General features: G+C 46.2%; 1 protein-coding gene across 1 annotated transcript in view; it reads right to left on the minus strand.

Annotated features, from left to right (window-relative positions):
• Positions 1-22,092, minus strand: part of TMEM132C (transmembrane protein 132C) — a 359,277-nt gene that overhangs the window by 303,143 nt on the left and 34,042 nt on the right. The window lies entirely within an intron of this gene.

The following is a 22,092-nucleotide window of genomic DNA, read 5'->3' on the forward strand; positions in this document are numbered from 1 at the left end:
GGAAACTGACCGAAAGCCCACCTTGGAGGAATTCACACTGTTTTCCGAAGCGTCTTCTCGATTGAGCATCAGCGAAGCAGCACAGCCCAGCCCTGGATGCGGCTCAGCTCAGAACACTAAAACCTAAGTCTCCAGGAACAATGGGAAAATCTCGAGTCAAACTCCAGCACAGCGATAACTATTGTTATGGTGTCTTTCCCGTGTTGAATACGATAAACCAGACGCTAGCATCTTCAGGCAAAATGTCACAGAAACAGCTGTGGTAATGAAAGAACATGCTAACGAGATCAGAGACCACAAAAAACCAAAAGGAAGAGGAAGAAGAGGAAAACAATCACCCCCCACCCCAGTCTTCCTGACACTCGCTCCCTTTAAGCCAAATCTCTCTACAGTGTGTTCCCCTCGAGTGTTCTCTTCAAGCCTGACTGGTTTCTGATTTCCAAGGCTTTAGACTTAAGTTTGTCAGGCCAACTTGGAAAGAGGCCAAACTGTAGACAAAATAGAAACTTTCAACTTAAAAGCACTGGCGTCTCAGACCAATAGCTACAGAAATGCCCAGAGGAGAAGGGAGCACAGTCCTTGCTCTGTGCTACCTCCTCCAGGAAGCCTGTCTGGACTAAATGGAAGCTGGACTGAGATGTGCTCTTTCTAGACTCCTGGAAGGGAAAGGAAGATCGGGCAGATGTGGGGTTCTTAACACTTTTCACAGTGAGCTTAGTCACGGGGAGTTTCGCATAATAAATAGCACTTCCCCTCGTGTCTATCTCCTGCTGCTAGAGAAAGGAAATGCCACCCCTTCTTAGGGACAGACAGATGGCTAACCAAGATGGTTTCTCCTCACAGTTGGTTTATCTCATCCTTTAGCATAGTAACAACAGTAGTAGACCCTTTGGATAAATTGTTGCATATTTAAGAAAAATGATACATATTTGATATTTAAATTGCAGAGCACAATAAAAGCAATGGCTTATCAACCTTTCAAAAGAATGGTCTTGCCAGAAATAGTAACTGGGTTTTAAATATCGAGTCAAAGCTGGGACATCTTCCTCCTATAATTACTTAACTGGAGACATTCCGTTACGAAGTGGGCACACAGTGTCAGCACAATCCCCCCTCCCATAGAACCACGGTTATGCCGAGAAACTTCTATTCCTCACAAAGCTCTGTAATGACCGTGTATATAAATAAGCAAGCATCTATTTACATATGCACATCTTTAAACGTAGTAATAAAGGCACATATATTTTTATAAATTCAGCCTCTTCCCATCTAATGAGCAAACTCAACAACAATTCTATTTTATCCAGTGCAATAGTATGAGTAGTAATTAAGCCAAAATCACTTAAACGTTTATTGCCCAATATTAGACAAGTGTTTTCACAATGAAGCTGGTTATATTTATTTAAAACACAAAATTATAATGGAAAATTACCCTGATCACTTAAACTCCAATACTACCGAGGCAAAATAACACTTTTTTCCCCCCTCATTGATCTAACTTAATGAGCTGGGATAAAGCGTTGTGGATAATTAAGGATCAGATCCAGGAGACTATCTACACTGTGTTTCCAATAAAGCAATTCTGGGAGAGAAGGTTTGGAGAGACAGAAAGAACACATGGGGGGGAGGTGGTAGTCCTGGCTTCTCACCTTGGAAAGCTAGGAAAACGCCTCAGCTCTGCAGCCAGATTGCTTAGATGAGAGTCCCACCTTCGCCCTCTCTGTTAGTAGGTGGACGTCGTTGGGCAAGTCGGGCCACCTCCTCTGTGCCTCCATATCCCCATCTGTAGAATGGGCTAATGCCCGTATCCACCCAGGGGGGCTGTTGTGAGGACTCACAACGTGATCCTGGCTTTATCACTGAGTGAACCAGACCAGTTCTTTTACCCGTCTGCTTCCATTTTCCTCTCTTAGAAAAGGAAGATAACCAGTGGTCCTTCTTTTCTCCAGGCTACATGGATAATTGAATGAGATTATCTAAGCATGAGTGCTGCTGTTTAAATATAGCAAGCTTTGAACAAATGTGGGCTATTACTGGCCTGTCTTGACCTCATTCAACGTACGGACGGGAGGTCAGAACATATCAGCGATTGCCAACGTTTCTTAGTAGATCTCTCTTTTTGAAAATCAGATGCCAATATATAAAACCGTTAGAAGGGCGTTATGCACTTATTAAGCTCAGGTTTATAAAATGATTTATTATAGAGTTGATCAAGCAGAAAGATGAGGATATTTTAGTGGATACACACACGGCTAAAATTCCTTTGCAAAAGTTCACAAGTCAGATATTAGCCCCAGGTCACACAATTATACCACTCTCACAGTATCATCACAAGGCATATTCATCGCTCACCAATCAGCCGCGTGTGAGGCTTGACCAACATTTAGCTGAGAAGGCAGAAAGCGATGGGACTTCCTTGCTGAGTTTTAGAGGAACCCAATATGCAGATCTGAATTTTTTTAAAAATTCGGATTCAGTCCTATAACTTTAGCAATCATGATACATTCCAACAACTCGAGTTAAATAAAAAAAAAAATCAAAATGGAAACCTCCAAGTATTTAGAACTAAGGGCCCAGAGCGCTGTGCGATCCAGCCGCAGTGGCTGTGAAAGGGAAGTCTACAGCCCTAGGTGTGTGTACTAAACAACCGAAGAAGAGCGTCAACAAACTGAGAATGCTTACTTTCAAGCATTCGAGAAACTAAAGACAATAAAAGTTTTTTGCTAGTGAAATCACAAGTGAATGTTTATAGATCCTCTAAAGGGTGTTTGAGATTTCTGGGGGACACAGTTGGAAACCGGTAGGCTCCACAGGAGACGGTGAACCCTTCACTCGACAGGAACGCCAAGGAACCAGGATGCTCGCGTCCCCAGAGCAGGAGCAGGGTCCTGGTTGCCCATCTGTCAGGCGTCCTGACACCTGAAATCTTGGGGATGTGGGTGGGAGGGCTGGTCCCAGGAGAAAGGCTGGGCTGACACAGAGGAGGGGCATAGGGCAGTGGCTCCTTCCACATTTTTGCAACTACTGCCACCTCCCCAGGTCGTACCAGCTGAATGTGTGTACTGAAACTGGATGGTCTTCAAGACTCCTTCCAGCTGTCTAGGAAGTCCAGGAGTTCCCAGTTTTTGTTGAGGTGGGGTGGGATGGTGGTAGTCATGGAAACCAGAGGGAAGAGAGGAGCAGTGGTTTCCTTCTTCCACCTCTTCCTTCCCACACACAACACACACATACACACAACACACACATGCACACACTCATACAGACGTAATCCACATATAACACACAGTCACACACAGACATAACACACAAACACTAACACTCACAACACATACACAGACAGCACACACACGCACACAGAATACACAAACAAGGCAGACACTTTCTCACATGCATACACACAGAACATACAACACACATATGTACACACGCTCGCATTCACACATACAAATAACCAGTGAACACGTAAACCTCGCTTTTCAAAGCATCACACTGCGCCTCTCGGCGTGCTTCCTAGCTCGGGCCTCCGAAACCACAGTGTCTGCGGCACGCTGTGCGCTGTCTGGAGGGTGGAGGCCTCCAGGGGCCGCTGGGCAGCTTTCCAAGATCCAGGCCACTTGGCCAGACTCGCAGAGGCTCAGGCAACTGCAGCTCCTTGAAGAATAAAGATCATCTCAGAGACGACTGGGAAACGCCCGATGTCCCAGACATCCAGCCTCCGGGCCGCACCCCCTCGTTTCCCCTGGACACCCTAGGGAGGCAGGGCCGTCCTCAGGTGTCACAGGGACAGGTGCACCAGGAGCTGCTGTAGGAGCTGCTGCCGAGAGGGTTACAGCCTTTTATTTTTCTTCCTTCAAGAAAATCAGAGGCAGTGCCCGAGGGCTTGGCTTAGAACCTTGACATGTGAGAATTACAGGGTCTATCACTCCCCAGAACACCAGTGCTGCTCACAGGGGAAGGAGACAGAGAGGAGACACTCGTTCGACCAAGAGCCGTTACCAGTTCTGAAGCGCAAGACAGCAAAGTGATGTGGCTCTTAATATTAATATTTCTAGATGAGAGGCCCGGGGCTGGGTGAAGAAGCAGCTTTTCTAACAACAGAAAAAAGGGCCAGCAGAGGAGCAAAGAGACTGACCTTCCTCAAATAAATCACCTTGCTCTGCCTTTCAAGAAAAACAAGAGCCGCAGGATGCTCAGCTGTCTGGGAGACATTAAGAATACATTCGGAATAATCTCCTTGAGAAGCCCGGTCCCACGTGCGCCCGCTGCTTGGTGCATCATTAAGTACAATCACGAAAAACTGGAGATATCTTACAAGCCTGTCGCCAAAGAGCTGGTTGCAAACTCAGGGCACTGTCACATGACGGAGCAAAACTCAAGAGCTGAAAGGCATGAGCTACACCCACAGGTGGCCTCAGGGCGGGAGCTGGAAATCTTCATGTTGGGTGAACAAAGGGAAGTGGAGAAAAATACACTGTGACACTCTGTATGTGCAGTTTCAAACAAGCTTAACAACTTTGTAACTTACGGATATGCCTATATTACCAAAAAGTTCACAGATAGGGCTGAAAAATTAACACCAAATTCATGTGAGTAGTTGCCTTGGAGAGAGATGGAGGGAGGGGTGGAGGGAGGGAGTGGAGAGAAGAGGCCTCCAGAGGAAGGAGGGGGAGAGCAGATCGAGGGGAGGGAGGGACCAGAGTCCCAGGAGACTGGAGGGTGGAGGGTGCAAAGAGGGTATGCACGCTATCAACAACATTTGATATCTTTTTTTAATTAAAAAAATATCTGAAGCAAATATGACGAAATTTTAACGTTTGTAATTTTGCGATGGATGTTTGTTATTGCATTCTCTATACTACCCTATATTTTTAACCGTCAACTTTTAAAAAGGCCTTCTTTTCATTTTTATAACAGGAAAATATTAACAGTCATGCTTATGGATATTTGATGTTTCTAACAGTTCGATTTTAAATTCTTGCCTCTTAATTGAAAACCAATGGGTGACATTTTCTGCTAAAATGAGATTTTTTTTTCTACTAGGGACTCAGAGTGGGGACATGAGACATAAGTGATGACAGGCGTGCGAGGATGGCTTACAAAAGAAACCGTTGGAGGGATTCTAATTAAACCGAGCAGTCAGGATACACTCTGTAAAATGAACTTCTTTACATGATATATTAGAGAGAGAATTTTAAGAAACTTTGTGTTCGTATGGCACGCCTAAGGTGAGCTACGGCGAGACACACAGCTGAGAGGAATCTTCATCAGATCTCAGCACATGTTTGTTTACTCCATCAAAGTGTCTGCCTTGGCCGCGGGCCACGGAAGTCTAAACGGAATCACAGTGTGGGCATTTGTGCTGGAGCGTCCCGGAGGCATTGGCTGGGGTCTTCGTATATCAGTGTATTACAGATGCCTATGTTTGTGTGCATATGTGCTTGCACACCTGTGGGGGCGCCCACGGGCTGTGGCTGCTCCAAATTCGGAGCTTTCTTTCCCCAAGACAAAACTGAACTCAGACACATAAGCAATCGGTGTTCTCAGGGCTTCTGACAGCACAGTCTGGAGTAACGCTTCCTTGTTTTACGCACTGGCTTCACCTGACCCCTCACTTTTCTTTGTTGTTGTACAGACACCGCGCGAACAAAACAGGGCCTCGCCTATGGGCAGCTGCAGCCTTTCCTGCCGTGTTGATGAGAAGGACACACAAACAGGCACCCACGCACCTGAGTGATGAGGCCATCAGGAGCTCATCCCCTCTGCATTTCACAAGGTTCCATCCAACCCTATTAATCAAAGCTCACCACCTTTAATGAGGGCGATCTTAACCAAATATTTGGCTTCATGTATTTGAGGGACACTTTTTCTTATTAGTGTTTAGCAGCCCAGACATCTTGGGACCAGCTTAATGGCCTCCACATGCCTTCGCCATGGGGTCCAGCTCTCTCTCTCCCCCGCCCCCAACGTGGCTGACTCTCCATTACAGAAACAGCAGGAGGCTGCACAAGCTCAGAGCCTCCCGACTGCCAGACCTCGCATACCATCCGAAGATCAAGGGCATCCGTCTGTGGGGTGATAATTTAAACCATCTCCCTGTCTCCAAACACAGAGAATAAAAGAAGGGCAGGACTCGGCGCCCCCATAGAACCCGGGCAGGCAAAACACAACTCTGTTCCGCTTCTTCTCTAAGAACCTACAGTTTCACAAATCAATAAAAGTTAATCCTCTTGCTGCAGCTACCTCCACCCCGTGCATTCGGGGTACACCAAAGGCCAGAGGCTTTGCAGTCCCAGGTCCTGAAAGGATCAATCTTCAGCCTTCTCAGCTGCTTCCTTTCTTCCCCACGCCCTGATGGAGTTTACTGAGATGAGGGTAGTAAAAAAAAATTTAACAGAAAGGAAAAAAAAATCTAACTATGCTGATACTAGAGTTTTCATCTCTGAAATAATCCCAAAGTCCAACCATACTGAGGTCTTTAAGAGTGAAGTACTGACTGACTTAGATGAAGCAAATAGAAATGCTTTTCACATCCCTGGGTTACCAAAAACTTTTCCTCGGCCGGTGATGTGTGCTCCAGGTTGTCACTCACGGAGCACAGCTCCCCCTTCCCTTGAGAAGTCTCAGGGCTCAAGGCAGAAACCTGACTCAAGAAAATAGCAATGGAAGTTCCCATGGAAACCACGGGGGAGGGAAACCTGAAGAGCAGGGAGCAAAATGAAAAGCAGAGGACAAATCACACTTATCCCCATCTTTGCTTCCTTGTTGTGAGACGCAGCTTTGGGTAGCAGGAATCCACGCAACTCTGGCTATTCCATATTTGGTTTAAATCGTGATGGTATTTCAGGACTGGGTCTCCCCTCACTAGACAGCCCGATGGGTCCTCTGCCTCTCTCTCTGGTCTGCCCTTGAGGCAGCATGAGTTCTACTGCAACCTCTCCTTCCCTGTGGTCACTGGCAATCCACAGTCCCAATTTGGTCATATCCATATATGACCAATATTTTTCACTGAATTCTTTTTTTCACCAGCTCATCTAAAATTTTAGCCTTGTGCTCGGCAATTACACACATGCTATTAAAGCCTTGATGAGCTAGTTATTTTGAAAGAAATACTTCAGCTTAAAAATAGTTTTAAAAGCATGGCCATCCCACCACTTCCTCTCTGGTTCTCTGTTGACTTCTCATCGCGTCTGATGTTTCCTGGTTCATTTCCTGGTTCATTTCAGAGGGACCAGTGTCCCTCACTGGGGAACCCGCATCCAGGGCTGCCTGCCCATTAGACTCATCCCAAACAGGCCTGTTAGAAGAACAAATGAATGAATAGCGTGATAGACAGTGATTCAACCCGCCTTATGATGTCATTTGTGACACAGCCAAGGGATTTTGGGGAAAAAGAAAACCTAAAGGTAAAAAAGTCACTAAAATTTCTACTTATTTATTTTTTTACATCTTCTAACTTTTTTCCCCCTACAACACAGGTAATCTTGAGCTTCCTGGAATTAAGCAAATTCAAGGTAAAAATAAATACATCACAACAAAAAACTAGGCTCTGCCTTCCTGAAAATACAATTAATTCCTGAGTGCTGTTTTACTATGTTCTTGAGAAAAAAAACTATTGTGAAATAATGAGATTTGGGGGACATGAAGACATATGATGAGTCTTCAGACTTGTCTGCTGCCTGCCACCCACCCTGCTCAGTCCTAGGGGAGGCAAAAGTCACACAGGGGCTAACGGGGACCCCACTTCAACCTTCCCTGCCTCAAAGTGACAGGCAAATTCCCCAGGTTGTGGACAGGTCTTGTAGGAGCTGTCTGCAAGCACATTTCTTCTCCCTCTGGCTACAGTTTCAGTTCTAGATATTGGAGCTTCCCGGACCACTCAACCACACCCTACGCTTGGGGCAGGATGGAAAACCAAGATCCCGCTGCAGATCTGGAATGATTTGTGAACCTGTGTTTGCAAAGACAAGTGACCTGGAGGTGGGTGGCCATCAGGCAAAGGCTCGGAAGTATTCATCTTGGTAAGTGCTTCTAGCAGATCTGGCGGCTGGAAAGGAACAGCCCCGCCAGGTTAGGTAAAAATCATCTCATGTCCAGAGAACCAGACAAGGGCGGGTCCAAGGAGTCTGGACTTTTAGTTGAGATGATGGGGATGAATAAAGATACGAAACCAAGATAGGTTTTTTTGCCTTAATCTTGCTTTAGAATTTGTTAAGCAATGGAATATTCCCTTACACTTATCAAAAACATAATAAAACGCAACAGAGGATATTTTTCCACCTAACTGGTTGAAATGATATTTATCTTTGAAAGTACATGCATTCATTCATTCACTCAGTCATTTATCCCAGTGCTGAGTGGACACTGGCAAAGTCCTGAGTGCTATGCTGGAACCTAGGAATCCCACAAGGCACAAACTCTGCCAGCATGCACAGAGGGACCACATCAGTCCTGTCCTGTCCTGTCCACCTGGGGCCATGAACCCAGGAGTAAGGCGGACCACAGCAGAACTTACGCTCGAGGAAAGAGAAACTTTTAGAGGTCCAACAAGCCCAGTGGCGATGCCTTAGGTCACTAGAACACTTTTCTTACTGGGAGGGCAGCATGGTGTCAGGCTGCTGGGGCAAAACATGCCCAGACCATGCAAGGTCACCAAATGGGGGAACGATAGGATGGCACTGGGGGTCATCAGGTCCCTGTTGGTAATGGCCCCAAACTGGACACAACCACAGTTTGTCCCTCCATAAGGGACTGGCCAATGATGATAAAGCCACGCAGGAAAGTACAGTCCACAATGAAAACATCTCCAAGCCATATTGAAAACCATAGTGAAGAAGAGTACATATAAACTGCATATTTTAAGTCACATTTAAGAAGAATATATATATTCTTTTTTTTTAAAGATTGGCACCTGAGCTAACAACTCTTGCCAGTCTTTCTTTTTTTCCATTTTTTCTCCCCAAGTCCCCCCAGTACATAGTTGTATATTCTAGTTGTGGGTCCTTCTACTTGTGGCATGTGGGACGCTGTCTCAATGTGGCCTGATGAGTGGTGGCATGTCTGCGCCCAGGATCCAAACCAGCAAAACCCCGGGCCGGCAAAGTGGAGCGTGCAAACTTAACCACTCAGCCACGGCGCCGGCTCCTATATATTCTTATATGTATATATTTATATACATATGTAAGCCACCCATATATATACACATGTGTATTTTTATTTTCTAGAAGGATCACAGCACACTATTCATGGTGATCATTTGGGAAGATTACTGCAATGGGGTCAGCAAGACGCAATTTCCACATCTACCTCTCTGCTGTGGTCCAATTTTCAGACCGAGTATAGAGACTTGTGGTGGTGTTATTTTAAATTCCCAAGAGGATTACCTAGGAATTGAACTTATGGGGCTATTACTAGTTTATCTCTTTGTATTTTCCCATACAAAACACACTAGGCAGCAACACTAGTAATTACTAAGACAGTGAACAGAAACGAGAGAGCAAGGCCTTCCTCCTTGAGAGGGCCTCCTGGCCGGCAGGCGTGTGGCCCGCAGCCTCCTTTCTGCAGAACGGTCAGGCCTCACGGGGCAGGAGACCTCCTCTCCTTAGCTCTAACTCAGTAATTCCGCTTCTGGGAATTTGGGTTAAGGAGTTTACTTTTAGGGATTTATATTGATTGACTTAAAAAGTAATCAGTGATTGACACCTAAGACAGTTTACGGAGTGTCATAACCGTAAAAAATTGGAAATAAATGTCCACTAAGGCAATTGAATATAAGACACAAGCATTAAAGTCTTGTTCTCAAGGATATTTCTTGAAGTGAGGAAATGCTCACAAAATGATATTAAATGACAAAAAAAATCTGTATAAATACCCTGTAAATACTATCTGTTTTTCACTTTGTAAATGAATATATATATATATACATACATATGCACACATACATATATGGAGAAAGAGTGAGCACGTGAGCACCAGATTAAGAAAAATTGGCAGAAAATACGTAAAATTATTGATGGTTGGTATTATTAAGTGGGAACAACTAGTGTTTTATTCAATTTTATTCTTTATATGTTCTATTCATTTTATAATCTGGAAAAATACAACAATAAAAACACCCCTGTTTCATCTCAGCCACTAAGATCTGCTACCCCTTCCTCCATTGGTGTTTACACTTCCGATCGTAGAGAAGATGGACTAAGGCATGTGACAAGGGGCTCTGTCCGCAGCGATAAAGATGGGCCCACAGTGATTCTCTGAGCAGGACTTTCTGTGTTTAGACATGAGTTGCCGTGTGGCACAGGGCATATCCGGGTAGGCACACACATGATCTGTCCTCTTTACGTAAAGTTCTACATTTTAACCAAAGGTCTTTAAGGCAAAGCACTGCGTGTAGGCCTTCCTTCCTTCTCTCCTATGCTTCTTTTTCTTTCTCCCTCCCACCCACTCTTAACCGATGCCACCTCCCCTGTGTGGGGGTTTTCGCTGCACATAGGTACCAAAAAGCTTCCCCGGAAGACTGTGGCGGAGAGCAGCTGAGCATACGCAATCAGGCAAGTGCCTCCCAGCTCCCTCCAGGATGGTGTCTTGCAAGGGAATTACATTTTCTCCACTGCGATTGGCCGCCCGCTGGTCCATGATCTGCGCTCTGTACTGCGCTCATTGGCAAAGCCCACAGATGCTATCTGGAGCCTGGGGAGGCGACAGAGCCACGTCTATCGGTAATCTAATTCCACACGTCTGGTGAAAGGAGCCAATATCATCGCAGCAAAGACTCGTCTCTCGCTATATTGATTTTTATATTAACAGTAAAGGATAGCCGGTCCCCCAGTGAGCAAGGCTGAGAAGAGAAGATGAACATCCCTACTCCCCGCTTGGCCTGCAATTTGTGAATATTCTTCAGCTAAAATTCCTGCTCCGTCACGCCTGACAATCTCGTCTTTTAGGCTGGGGGCTCTCCATTCTGTGTACAGTGGCCCTGGGCCAATCTTCAGTCGATGGACCCAACACTTGTTCTTCCACGTTCCCAGACAGCCCAGACTCAGGAAACTTAGCTGCTTTTAACTGATAGAATTCTTGGCTCCTATTTCATTTTGCTTACACAGAGTCAGGACCTCATTGAAATATTCCCCTGGAGTTGGCATTTGAATTCTGTGTTTTTCTTGAAGTTTTCTTCCCTGATGCGCTCAATGCTTCACCAAAAAAGATGGCTATTAGCTGGTGTGTTTGTCTGTCTCTTTAATTGAGTCTCTCCACTAGCATACGAGACCCACAGGAGCAGGGACCCTGTCCAACTTGTTTCCGGCTGTATCTGCCGTCCTAGAACAGTGTAGCACTTGAAAATAGATGCTGCATGAATGGATGCGTTCTGCTTAATTTTACATAATAATATTGCATATATTTAAACCTTCCCTGAGTCTCTTTCTTCTGCTTATCATTTTAATGAGTATCTCTCCTTCAATATGGACAGAGAGGCAGGATGAAACAGTCTATGGAAAATTCTAGACACCTGAAAGAAAACAGGGACATTTCAGCTAGAGATTATTCAATGCTTACACATAATTGATGCACAAAATATTAAATAAAGCAGCACCCCAAGATGCTTCAAAAGGATCTTCGGGGGTGGTTTCCTGGTCCTGGTTTCTTCTGGTCACTGATGTCCTGCAAATTCCCCTAAGCTCTGAGTGAGCTCTTAGAAGTGATGGTGTGTGAAGAGATGGACCCGGCTCATGTCCCATGGAGGAGCCATATGTTGTTTTTAGCTCTCCAGCATCACCCTAACAGGGAATTTCCTCTTCCCCACAGCGGGCAGTGTTCGGAAAGAAGGGGGCCCACTTGCTTCTTCCCGTGTTACTAACCATCTCCAAAACTTCTGACTTAAAACAGCAACATTGACTTTGCTCACGAATCTGTGATTTGGGCAGCTCGGCCATGACATCTTGTCTCAGCTCCACATGACATCAGTTGACGTGGCTCAAATGCTGGGGATTAGAATCATCTTTAGACTCACTCACACGTCTGGCAGCTGATCTGTCTGTTGGCTGGGACTGTCAACCAGAACACTGTGTCTCCGTGTGGCGTGAGCTTCCTCACAACCTGGCTGGGTTCCAAGGGCAAGCGACCCCAGACAGACAGAGAGAGGTCGGCAGAAGGCACATCACCTTTTATGAGTTGGTCTTGATGTGACAGAGCACCACCAGCATATTCGATTTGTCATATAAATCACAAGCCTATCCAGGTTCAAGGGGAAGGGACATCGTTTCCACTTCTCAGTGGGGAGTGGCAAGGTTCTGGAAGAATTGTGGGGCTGGAAATATTACCAAGGCCGTTGAGGAGATATATTCTGCCACATGAACTGCGTCAGGGTCCTGGCTTCCATCTATACAAGCTGTAGGGTCTCTCCTGGATCTTCAACCACATCCTCTACTCGGTCCGTTGGAGTTAGACAATAGGCCAAGTGGATACTCTCTCCTAGAATGTCTTTTTTTAATTGAAAATTGTATTGAGATAATTATAAATGTACATGCAATTGTAAGAAATAACACCGAGAGATCCATGGATTCTATCCAGTTTCCCCAACAGCAACATCTTGCCAAACAAAACTAAGATATCACAACAAGATATCGACATTGATGCAAGGAACCTCTTATTTAGACTCCCCAGTTTGCAGTCATTGGAGTCTGTGTTTGCCTTAGCTCGACAGTTTCATCACGGGTATGGGTCCATGTATCCACCACAGTCAAGACCCAGAGTTCCATCACCACCAGATCCCTCCTGCTGCCCTTTTATAACCATACCCACCTCCCCCCCCCACCCCCCCCCAACCCTAACCCCCGGGAATCACTAACCTATTCTCCATTTCTAAAATTGTGTCTTTTCAAAAATGTTATACAAATGGAATAATGCAGCATGTAACCTTTTGAGAATAGCTTTTTATCACTCAGTATATTTCCTGGAGTTTTATCCAAGTTGTTGCATGTATCCACAGTTTGGTTCTCTTCACTGCTGTGTAGTATTCCATGTACCAGTTTGTTTGTTTGTTTGTTTGTTTTTGGTGAGGAAGATTGGCCCTCAGCTAACAGCTGTGCCAATCTCCTGTATTTTGTATGTGGGACATGGCCACAGCGTGGCTTGATGAGTGGTGGGTAGGTCTAAGCCTGGGATCCAAACCCACAAACCTTGTGCCACCAAAGCAGAGCATGTGAACTTAACCAATATGCCACCGGGCTGGCCCATGTACCACAGTTTATTTAACTACTCCCCTGTTGAAGGACATCTTCTTACAAAATTTAAAATCATGAACAATAACATAAGGGCCAAAGAAGTGGTTGGGGTTGTCTGGTTTTGTGGGTGTGTTTTTTGGTTTCTTTTCTTTGGTGAGGAAGATTGGCCCGGAGCTAACATCTGTGCCAATCTTCCTCTATTTTGCATATGGGACGCTACCACAGCGTGGTTTGAGTGGTGTGTAGGTCTGTGCCCAGGAGCCAAACTCACAGACCCTGGGTCACCAAAGCAGAGCATGTGAACTTAACCACTGCACCACTGGCCCAGCATGCTTGTCTGTTTTTTAAGAATGGTGTCCCGATCAGCACACCTCTACTGAAAATCATGGCTGAAGTTCCCTTTGATCTGTCATGATTTCCAAGTCAGGTTTTGTGAGTTCCTGATAGGTTTCTGACAGGGTTTCTTCTGCTTAAATTATCCCAAATCCATTTCTATTGCAGGCAACCAAAGCACCCCATCTGACAGGCCCCAGTGCAAGGGCTTAACCCCAACGGTCCAAGCAACCAATTTTTCAAAAACCTACTTTAAAATCCCTTATTATCTTATCCCTTGTGATATCTTCACCTTCCCTCTGTGTTACTGTCAAATGGATGTTAAAAGAAAAATGAGAATCAGCAACATAGAAAGAAAAGAGGTACAAATCCTAAATATATCGGCACAACAAATAATTCAAGAAAAAGTCACGCTCTCAAACCAACAAAAGTCAACAATAACACAACTGACTTGTACAATTCTACAAAATGAAGATTTACAGTCAAAATGAAAAAAGAAACACAAGAAAAGTTATAGGTAGACGCTCACTCCATCCTACATTTCACTGCAGCTTGACTAGTGAAATAAAATGAATTGATTTTCTGACAAAGGCAATTCATCCGAGAAAAATACACTTAGATCAAACAGCCCACAAGAACAAAACCATAAGTGTTTCTAACAATAACTTTTGGGGACGTAGGTTGAGTCTTATTAGACCATTGGGTAAGATTAAAGAAAGTTGTTTTTTTCTTGATTTAATGCCCGTGAGAACCACAATCTTTATGCTGACAATTTTTTTCTAAACACTGCTGCCAACGTTCTTATCACCTGGAAATGTCCAAGGTCTCACGCAGAGCAGGGCTTTCTCAGACGAAAGGCAGATGCATCACGCATTTGTTCAAGAAGGCTCACGATGTGGAAGGATGGTACGGTGTGCTGGTTTGGGCTGTGCAGGATTCAATACTCCTTCCTTTGGCACAGCATCCTGATTTCTTACTACAGTAACTGTCTCTCCCCCATTGTGTGAGACTCAACGCGACTGTCAGGGAAGGTCCTGTCCTCCCCCAGCCAAGACAGAGCATGTGAGCCACGCTTGGCCCAAGGGTCTCTCGCAAGGGATCCTGAAGCTTGAGCGGACCGAAACGATGCAGCGAAAGGGCCTTCCTTTCAATAAGGCTGCTAGGCTTCTGTTAACTAGACCAGCGGCAGGGTTCTTGCATCTGGCTTTTGCTGATGCTGATTATCTTAATATCTTTCCTGGCATTCCTTCTCTATTAATGAGGTCTGCTGTACAGTTTCTGTTGCTGACCACGAAGGAATGCTACCTGTAAAGAGGAGCAGTGACTTAACACCCTAAACATTTTGGCTTATGACCAACATTGTATCTATCCTCCCTAATTTCGGCATCTTACCTTTTTTTTTTTTTTTTAAAGATTGGCACCGGAGCTAACAACTGTTGCAGATCTTTTTTCTGTGTGCTTTTTTTTGTTTCGTTTTGTTTTTTCTCCCCAAAGCCCCCCGTACATAGTTGCATATTTTAGTTGTGGATCCTTCTAGTTGTGGCATGTGGGACGCCGCCTCAGCATGGCCTAACGAGCGGTGCCACGTCCGCACCCAGGATCCGAACCCTGGGCTGCCAGAAGTGGAGTACGCAAACTTAACCACTCGGCCACGGGGCCGGCCCCATGGGCATCTTACCTTAAGTCACAGGGTCGGACATCTGAGTCAAAGGGATTTTTTTTCAATACTTTTATTGAGATCATAATGGTTTATAACATTGTGTAATTGTGGGTGTACATTATAGTTTATCAGTTTCTAAATAGACTCCATCGTGCTCAACACCAGTTGTCTAATTTTTGTCCATCGCCATACGTATGTGCCCCTTTATCCCTTTTGTCCACCCCCAGCCCCCTTCCCCTCTGTAACTACTAATCTGTTCTCTTTACCCATGTGTTTGTTAAGACCTATCCAGCTCTCATTCTTGAGATGGAGACACTTACACCCTAGAGGAGAAGTGGTATGCTTGGGTCACAGCAAGAAAGGACCCCTGCAGGGCTGGGACCCACAACTTCTAATTCCTAGTTAAATGCTCTTTTCCTCTGGCAAACTTGCCTCTCGCAGGGCAACAAATTACTTTTCTCCGTGTTTCTTTCCTAAATTTCACGTAAATGCCCTCACAGTTTAATATTTGAAGGCTGCTGTGCTAGAATGGAACTCATCTCTCAGCCATCATTTAAAAACATTCAATCTATTGACAACCCCCCCCAAATTAAGTTTCTCCTGTCAATTAATTAAAGCTTAGACAAATGAAATACTGGTTTTCATTTAAAGTTTAGTTTTGAAAATGGCGTGCAATTAGCCGGCAACAGACGTGATGTCAGCAGGGGTTCAATTCTGGTATGGATGATAGTTCCCTAATTCAACACAAAGCTGTAATTAAGAATGTAATTAGCTCTTGAAGCTGCACTGATGTCATACACCACGAGAACGCAGAACGACCTGTGTTCTTGTACAAAATCCTTCGGCAAGTTGAACAATTCCTCGAGGGGAGTGTGTGTTTTTACTTATCAGTTAAGTACATAAAACAATTTCTAATGGGCATTGAGCTCACAGGCCGGTTACATTGACAGCACCAGGGAATTGCAGGCAACAGAGCTTTTCTGGATCCTGCCCCCGAGGGACCTGAGGAGCTAGAAATTTGGAATTGTTTTTTGTTACTGATAAAGAGACATTTGTAGTACAATGCTACAGAAGAGGAAATTCAAAAGTGGTCCTGTGGGGATTTATCTTCAAACACAAGTTTAATATCCTTTCCACAATTCTGCTTGGGACTCATTCCTCCGGGAGCTTCAGGGCTGAGACCACGTCTATTTCGTCCAGCAGGGTGTCCCCAAAATCAAGTCCCCGAGCGGCATCTACGAGGTCCTCAGTAAATACCTCTTGCACATATGAACGCACAAACACCCCACATTGTCTACATTTTTTTATATCTTATCTAAGATCATAGAATAAATAAATAGCAGAGCCAGAATTTACTTGCTTCTGAAATCTCTACAATTTCCACTGATTTACAACCCTCGTTCTCCTCCGGAACACTGTTTTTCTAAAATTCCCTCAGGGAGCTATGTAAAAGGGAACAGAAAAGAAACAGAGTACATCAAACTTTCTTTCAGGTTTGCTGACTCCTCTTTTAATCGGTCGGTTAGTTTGTTTCTGGATGGATGTTAGTTTGTCTATTTTGCCCCTTTCATGTTTTGTCATCCGGTATTTGAACATCTAGTACAATGCACTGGAACTCTAGAACACTCAATAAACATTGCTGGCTTGAAAAGATAAATTGCTCAGTGGTTGGGTTTACTGAGCATCTGTTTGTACTTCTTTTCTGCTATACAACCACATGGCAACCCAGGTCGCTCCTGGCTTTGTTCCTCAAAGAAACTACTAAAGAAAAGAGAAAGTTTTGCTTAGGAGAAAAAAAATGAGTACATAACTGCATCTGGTGCAGGTCAGGAGAGAAGAGAACAATCTACGCAGAAGATGAGCATGAAACATTTGGCTTTGAGCATCAAAAACTCCTACCCGGGAATTAAAGACCGGCCTGAAACAGACTTAGTAATCAAGCAAACAGAAGAAAATCAAGCCTTCAGAGTATTTTGTAACTACATTTTAAAATGCTTATGGGTGACAGCTATTCAAAAAACTCAGGTTAAATGGAAGTAAATGGTTAGGTCAGTTAAATGGAAGGTCTAACTTTTGAGTGATGAGTTCACAGGTGCACATTACATTATGAAAACATAACTAATTAAATAACTATATAAATGCAGGTGAGTTGCATATGGTTCCAAGAAGGGAGTGTGTCATGGAACAAGAGTTATGATTAAAGCTAACTCTGAACCTGTGCTCAAAAAATTAATAATAAAAATAAAACAAAAAATTAAATCAAGATGATATAACATCAAAATATTTAAGGAGCCGGCCCGGTGGTGCAGTGGTTAAGTTCACACGTTCTGCTTCGGTGGCCCCGGGGTTCGCTAGTTTGGATCCCGGGTGTGGACATGGCACCACTTGGCACGCCATGCTGTGGTAGGCTTCCTACATATAAAGTAGAGGAAGATGGGCACAGATGTTAGCTCTGGGCCAGTCTTCCTCTGCAAGAAGAGGAGGATTGGTGGTGGATGTTAGCTCAGGGCTAATCTTCCTCAAAAAAATAAGATAAAATATTTACAATAAAACAAGCAAACTGAAAACTGTTAACAGTAGTGAGACAGAGACAGTCTCTTTATCCCCCCGTACCAGAGGTTCCTGAGAAGGCTTAATTTTGACTTGCATCATGGTCTTTCAGTGTCTGTGACATGCAGAGCCACAAAGTGTGTTTCCCTAACTTTCTTTCTTTCTTTCTCTTTTTTTTATGCTTTATCTCCCCAAATCCCCCCTGGTACATAGTTGTATATCTTAGTTGCAGGTCCTTCTAGTTGTGGCACATGGGACGCCACCTCAACATGGCCTGACAAGCGGTGCCATGTCCACGCCCAGGATCCAAAGCAGCGAAACCCTGGGCCGCCACAGTGGAGCGCGTGAACTTAACCAGTCGGCCACGGGGTCGGCCCCACTCAACTTTCTTTCTTTCTTTTTGGTGAGGAAGATTGGCCCTGAGCTAATATCTGTTGCCAATCTTCCTCTTTTTCCTTTTTTCTTCCTCCCCAAAGCCCCCCAGTGCATAGTTGTATATCCCAGCTGTAGGTCCTTCTACTTCTTCTGTGTGGGACGCCACCTCAGCATGGCTTGATGAACAATACCATGTCCACACCCAGGATCCAAACCAGCAAAACCCTAGGCCGCTGAAGCGGAGCATGTGAACACAACCACTGGTCCTTCCCCGGCTTTCCAATGCTGCATTTTTTAACGCAAAGCCCTGCTTCCTTCAAAGATTTCACAGCTGACGTTAGCTCAGGTCCTTTCTAAAGACAGTGCCTGCTTCCGCCCTTCCCTGAAGTGGAAACGGCGTGTCTCCAAAATCAAGCAAAAGTCCGCAAAGAAGTCTGCTGGGTCTGTTTTCCCGCCAAGAGAGGAAAAGATGGAAATCGGGGGAGGAAGGGGAAGAGAGACTTGCCCCAGCGGGTTCACGGGTGGTGTTGAGACGGGATGGACCAGCTGGCACCCCACACTGGAGCTGCCCTGAGTGCGGGCATCAGCAGGGTCTGTGGGTTCCCACTGGGACAGGGTCACTGAATGAGCGACAAAGGGAGACATGTGCTCAAACGACTGTGAAGCTACCCCTGCATCCAAAAAACAAACAAAAGCACCTCTCTTCCCTGCCTGGGCCTTTTTTTGCCCAGCTGCCTGAGGACGGGGAGCTGCAGCGAAGCTGCTGTCTTAGTGTCTAGGCTGCCGCAACAAAGTACAACAAAGCAGGGCCTTCAGGCAGCAGGAATGTCTTCTCTCACCATTCTGGAGGCCAGAAGTATGACATCAAGGTGTCCGCGGGGCCACACTCCCTCTGAAGACTCCAGGGGAGAACGTGTTCTGGGCTTTTCCCGGATCTTCTGGTGGTTCCTGGTGGCCTTGGCGCTGCTTGGCTTGCGGCTGCCTCACCCCAGCCTCTGCCTCCATCAGCAGGAGGAGAACAGGCGGCCTCCTCTCCTGTCTCTCTGTGGGTCTTCTGTTCTCGTGAGAACACCAGCCATTGGCTCAAGGGCCCACCCTCATAAGTATGACCTCATCTTAACTCATTACATACGCAAAGACTCTAGTTCCAAATAAAGTCAAATAAAGCTCCAGGCGGACATGAATTTGGGGGGCACACCCTCCAACCCACTCAGCCACCGAATTCTCACAAAGGTGGGTGGTGCACAGTAGGCTCTTAATTACGCACTGAGGAGCCCCCTCTCAGCTCCCTGCCGATGACACATTCAACCGTAACTTTGAACAGCCTCAGAGAGAAGGTCCAAAAGTCAGCTGTTAATTCGTGCCTTCACCAACTAATTTTTTTTTCCTTATAAAGCTCAGAAATCACCTAAAAAACAAACACTCAGATTTGCAATAAAGACAGAAATGGACAACACATTTCTTCTCTCTTCCCTTGCTCCAGGGCTATCTCCGGCTCAAACAATAAGTGATTGAAGTAACAGATTTCTCCACTGAGTGAGATAAAAGTCCTTTGATCTCTGAGAGACTCTTGTTTGCTTTCCCTGCCAAGAGCTATTAAATGGATTCCAAGTTCAAGGGTCTCCCAGGGACCCTAACCACTTCTAGAGTTTCCCACCCTTTCTTCTCAGCTGTGAGTGATGGATTTAATCAACTTCTCAGACAACTCGCAGTATGAAGCGAATATCTGGCCTCAAACAAGGGGGCAGGTCCTTTTTCTTTGTGGGAACTCAAAGATTTTCTTAGGGGAAAAAATATAATAAAATAAATGAATCCCCATACGCTCGGCCATTTCTGCGCCCTCCTGGTTATAACTCACTTGTTCCACACGCTGTGTTTGCACTGTAATTCGGCCCACACTGCCTGTGCTATGAAATCACCTCGTATAACAGAAATACTCAAAGGCCATTCCCACCTTCGTTACAGCCTTCCTAACAGGATCCCAGAATGCCCAGTTATTTACTCTTCTCTGCTGGCCCCATCTGCAGTCCCGGGGGCTGCGTCCTAATGGGTCCAAGCTAATCATAGTGAAAAGAAACCCTTGGTCCTCCAGCATCTCACAGAAAGGGGATCTCTGTGTCCGTCTGGTCCAGCTAACCCACCATCCTGCTCTCAGAAACCTGCCTGGCTCACTGTTAATAAAGACAGAGAAAAGCCTGCGGCGATCACTGGACAGTTCTGGCCTCCAGGAGACGAATCCTCACTCCTTTGGGGTCTCTGGTCGGCTGTGGAGAAGGGAGACTGCGTGCAGGGCAAAGAGGGTGGGCATTCCTGGCATAGAGACAGAGAACCTGGTGCCGAGGCTGATTCTGCCACTTCCTGTCACCCAGTGACCCTGCACTAGTCACATGGCTGCGCTGTGCTCTCCTTGAGCGGCGTTTGGTTATGAAACGATGTCGGACCAAAGACATGCGAGTGAGATGGTGGGGACAGAAGCCTCAGCTCTCCTAGTGACCGAGGTGATCTCTGCAGCTTCGAGTGAGCTCCACAGGGCTTGCTCTCCGCTCCCCGTGGGGTAAGCCCCTCTCCCTTGTCTGCCCGGCTCAGGGCAGAGCAGAGGGCATCCTCCCTGTGGGCAGGCGGCCTCAAGAGAAAGCAGCGGTGAGTGCTGACTGGGCTCCACTCTCCCTCTCTCATCACACAAGCTCCTCTTCCTTCCATGCGGCCAGTGAGCCAGCAGAGGGCTGAGGAGGAGGCTGGACGTGTGGCCTTGGCAGTCCCTCCACTGGGGCCACCTCGCGAAGAGGGAGAGGGCGTGCCCCTCCCCAGCCCCGGTGTGCGGGCGGTGAGCCTGGCGCGGCCAGAAGCCATCTCTGACTCTGACTGCACTCGGTGGGAAGCAGTGCGTGAGTGAAGGGGCCTTCCCCTCCCCAGGCTGCCATAACCAGTGACCACGGACTGGGAGGGAAATCCATCCTCTCCCAGCGCTGGAGGCCAGAAGTCTAAAATGAAGGCGCCAGCAGGGCTGGCTCCTCCTGGAGGCTCGGGGGAGAATCTGTCCCATGCCTCTCTCCTGGCTCCTGGTGGCTGCGGGGAATCCTCAGTGTTCCTTGGCTGGTAGCTGCATCCTTGCCTTCTCTCCCTCCCTTGTCACGTCGCCTTTTCCTCTGCGTGTCTGTGTGCCCAAATCTCTTTCTCCTCCAGCTAATAAGGACACGAGTCATTGGATTTAGGGCCCACCCTAATCCAATATGGCCTCATCTTAACTAATTACATCTGCAAGGACCCTATTTCCAAATAAGGTCACATTCTGAGGTTCCAGGTAGACCTGAAAGGGCCGGGGTGGGGGGCACCATTCATACCACCACGGAAGGCAACTCAGAAGAAATCAGAACCAAGAGAGGGAGGGAAGACTCTCAAAGGTATCCTTTGGGTACGTGGAGCCAACTATGCCTGCAATAGTCTCCACTGTTGGACTTTGAAAACGATGAGTCAGTCAGGTCCCGGGGATCCCCCTCAATGCAGTTTGGAGTCGGATTTCTGTCACTTGCAACTCAATCCTGATGAATTTAATCTGAGAGGAGCTTAGAATGAGGCCAAGGGATCTGATTCAGCTTCCAGGCCTGAGTCATCTCTGGCAGAACACTGTCAAGTGCAGCCTGGAGACATGCTCTGTGGTGGCTGGGAAAGCTGAGGGCAGGGTGTGCACTGCAGACGGCAGAGAAGAAGCGGGGCTCGCTGGACCCTGTTGACAGGCAGGCTGAACAGGCGCTGGGGAGGCAAGGGCATCTCCAGGTAAGCCATCACCTGTAGGGGCTGCACAGAAGGCACGGCAGCTGAACGGCACCTACTTCACCTTGTGTAGCCTCATCTCTTCCACCAGGGAGAGCAGGGACAGAATAATGATTCTGGAAGTACTGTGGGTGAGTAAAACTCACCTCTGGGCAAATCTAATCGACTTGATTAATGTTTGGTGCT

This window comes from Equus quagga, chromosome 15, assembly GCF_021613505.1.
Source record: "Equus quagga isolate Etosha38 chromosome 15, UCLA_HA_Equagga_1.0, whole genome shotgun sequence".
Taxonomy (NCBI): Eukaryota; Metazoa; Chordata; class Mammalia; order Perissodactyla; family Equidae; genus Equus; species Equus quagga.